This window comes from Rutidosis leptorrhynchoides, chromosome 2 (assembly GCF_046630445.1).
Source record: "Rutidosis leptorrhynchoides isolate AG116_Rl617_1_P2 chromosome 2, CSIRO_AGI_Rlap_v1, whole genome shotgun sequence".
Taxonomy (NCBI): Eukaryota; Viridiplantae; Streptophyta; class Magnoliopsida; order Asterales; family Asteraceae; genus Rutidosis; species Rutidosis leptorrhynchoides.
The window spans coordinates 135,429,136-135,432,904 of NC_092334.1; the positions used below are offsets into that span (position 1 = coordinate 135,429,136).

Consider the following 3,769-nt stretch of genomic DNA (forward strand, 5'->3'; position numbering starts at 1 on the left):
ATTCTTAGTCAATAAAATTTTATGTACACTATGTTTCTACTCACAATTTGACAACACACATTTGGCTGTATACCTTGATATGTCTATTTTGCTAGTTTTATTTCAAAGTTTTCAATAAGACATACGTAGTCTATGCACGAACTCTTCCTTGCTTTAAAACAACATACCCGATTTTATCAGATCGGATCTTGCATACGTGTTTTCCCAAACAAGAATAATTTAAGGCTCATTTTTCCTTAACAAGGGTGGTGTATTCCAGATATGTCATTGTATTCGCTGATTATTACAACGCCGCCATCTTCTTCATCTCTGTTTTCTTCATCTGAATCCAAAGTCAATAATCAAATGAATAAATGGAATTTTTTTCTTTTAATAACATTTACTTCACCATAATGGTCCATATCAAACTCGGTCGTGTTTGGCAATGAGTGGTATATGTTAGTTGTTTCAATGAAAATTGGCTCATCAAGTACAATTGTTTGATTTTTGGGTATGTTTTGGTTGACGTGTTGATCGCTGATCACATTCGTATGTTTGAGAATATGTGTGCTCCGTTTGTTAGTGCCAATAGTAGATAAATCTTTTCTTTCTCGACAACGTACATTTCAATATGAGCGTTAGTAATGAATTGATGTAATAAATCTTTATAGTCTTTTGGACATCAATGATATAAAAAAACATAGCTCTCTCTTTTCTCTTTTAAATATTAAAATATGAGCATTATCTCTCGTACTTACAAAATCACACCCCTTTTTACCTTAGGATCTATTCAAATATTCAATCTTAACCATCCATTAAATGTATTAGCTAACAAATCATTTACATTAGCTAATCATCAAGTAAAAGTTCTAAAATACCCTCTTATTTAATATTGTCCAAAAACATAACATACGCAAAAACAGCCGGACACACGCTCCATAAAAAAAAACCTTCATACTCCGTTCAATTACCCTAAACGTGTAGCAATTCTTGTATCTACAATTATACGAGTACTAGCAGTATTTAGATTGATCATTTGACATGAAATTGATCGATTTTAAATGAAATTCATAACCTGCGAATACTAGATCAAATTAACCTGTTTACTCGGCTACTCGAAAATCCCTAAATTCAGTCATTTTAACCCTAATCCCAATCTACGCAGATATTCAATTCGATCATGATCCTAATATGATTACACGCTTGCAGATTATATATTTTCACAGATTCTGACTGTTGAAGAAGGTTGTCCTCTGTCTTAAAATTAAATGGCGGAAAATAGGTCATGATTGAAGTTTTGTCGTCGCAGAGTTAGGTTATTCAGGTATCAATATGTTATCTTAATTTTTTGTAATTCAATTAATACATTTTGTATAATTAGTATCTTGTATAATCGATTAAGTTTCAAGAAATTAATATATGATATATAAACCAAATTAAACAAAATCATCACCATCACATATCATCAGATTACTTTATTAGAAGACTATTATTTTTGTTTGATCTGATGTGTTTAGTAAGTTTGTGATTCAAAGATGGTCTTAGATGCTTAAGTCCTAGGCTTATGGGAAATTGTATGTTTGTTGAAGATGGTATGTTCGATTTTTTTGAAACAAATCAGCCGGTATGTTTCAATTATTTGTTCTATATTAATTAAGTGGTTTCATGGTATACACATTACTTTGACCTGCACAAACTGTTGGGTTGATATGTGCGTAAAGTTTTGTGGAATATGCAAATTCTATGAAGATGGTGAATGAAACAGATCAAAATACGATTTTTTGCTATAATCATAGTTAATTGATTAGAGAAATTCGTGCATATTTAAAACTATAATTACATAAGTGTGATATTGAAATAAATGTTATTGCTATGCTATAGTCATGGGTGTACATTATATAAATGCCAAACAGCTAGCTTATAAGCAAACAATGGACTTACATCTATGGGGAACATATGATATATCGTGGCGGTGCAGGAGCTGGTTCGGTAAGTTCTATAAGCTATAAATTTAAAGCCAAAAGAGGGGGATCACATACATGTAAATATAAAAACAGTAAACAAGTTTTGCAATATATCAGTTACATTTTATAGGTGTCAAATCTCGACCCGTTAGTTATAAATGAGTCGATTTGGGTTATGTTTCTTGACGGGTCGAGTAAATTAACTAAAACATTGCATTAAAACTAGGAGGTTAAATTGGTCGAATGATTCTTACATTTGTTTCTCTATTTATGTATAAAATAATATGATTTCATACCAACACTGTTGGGGTTCCCATATGTAAACCAAAAAAGTTTGTTTGGTACATTCGGATAACGTATTTCAATGTCAAACCCAGTTACTCAGGATTCACCATTGACGATGTCACCAACGATCCATATATAATTAAGACTGTTGAGGCCAAGCTGAAAGACAAGGAGCTTGTCTTTAACTTGATTCCAGCTCCCACGAGGTCACACCGAAGAAGGTACTTTTAGCATGATTAAAATCCGAATGAGTGGTATTATGATTATAATTTCAAATTATAAATTTAAATTTTGTGTGAACTGTGCGGATTAACTGCAAAAGTCTGAATATCATGGTATGTGCAAGTAACTGAAAAGGGTGTCCCTAACAAATCTAGCCATCCAATTGCAGATGTATGCACCCTGGACAGTTTGCCCCCGAACTTTTGGAATGTGAGACCTTTACGGGTAAAATGCACGTGAACAACTTTTTTTTTTTAACTAACTATTTGATGATGCTTGATCTAGGCTTGTGCATTTTTATTGAGATATTATCCATATTGTTTTACATATGTGGGAAAGTATTCATGGGTTGGTTGGAGTCAAGAAGTAAAAACATGAGACTATTAAAAATCAAAATCGCTTTCATAAAAAATAAAAAAAGCAAGTTTAAGAATAAATCAATAAATGAATGAAAATGCATTGAATTTCAAATAATATGCCTGGTTCTTTTCTTCTCCTACCTTTTCATAGACTACTCTTTTTCAATGCTTTTATCATTTTAGGAAGAAATTTAGCATATTTTATGTCCTAATTTCTCCTGCATATTTTCCCACGAACAGGAACAAAGGTTTGCGAATTTTAAAGAAAGGAAGGGTCATCTTGAGTAGGATGTGGTATGAGCACTAGATGTGGAAAATCAATGAGTTTTGGTTAAGGGTCAAAATGGATATTGTTTGTATGCATCGAAAGGAGTCAGGGGGACCTCGACACAAGTTTCGCTCAAATATTCAAACTTCTTTTCATATATGTTAAGTTTGTCACGTATATGAACATAGTTATCAGTAATATTAATATATATCCTTATTTTCATGTGAATATAAATTATTTTTAACGTACGTGTGAAATGAATTTATATTTTATATATGAATTCATATTAAAATCTCCAAATAAAAAATTTACATTCTTAATCCCGCGAATTCGCGCGTATTAAACTAGTTTACATTGAACTTTATGCAAAAAGGTGAATCTATTGATAAGGTTAAATTATTCAAAACACTTTCTAACAATTTTTTTTATTGATTTATTGATTTTCAGGTGCGATTGTGAGTTTTAAAGGGACTTTAGAGTTTAGAACCCTCAATTGTTATATACCATATACATAATTGGAAGAACCAGCATAACATACATGAATATCAAATTTATTATTATTAGAACATTTATTACGTATAGTCAGTGTTGTAAATCTCCCGAGATTTCCCCCGAGATCTCGTTTTTAGAAGGCAACCGAGACGAGATGTTCATCTCCCGAGATTTCTCGGTCAACGGGGTCAAACTTAGTC

The 3,769-nt window shown here is 31.8% G+C and overlaps 1 long non-coding RNA gene across 3 annotated transcripts; it reads left to right on the forward strand.

Moving 5' to 3' along the window:
* The first annotated feature begins 906 nt into the window (after positions 1-906).
* LOC139891425 (uncharacterized) lies at positions 907-3,299 on the forward strand. Of its 3 annotated transcripts, none has more exons than XR_011773651.1 (4): positions 907-1,303; positions 1,893-2,449; positions 2,620-2,675; positions 3,050-3,299. It is a non-coding gene; the product is annotated as an uncharacterized lncRNA (long non-coding RNA). The 3 variants fall into 3 exon arrangements; XR_011773652.1 differs by having other exon boundaries at positions 2,321-2,449; XR_011773650.1 differs by lacking the exon at positions 907-1,303 and having other exon boundaries at positions 1,335-2,449.
* Positions 3,300-3,769: the final 470 nt, after the last annotated feature.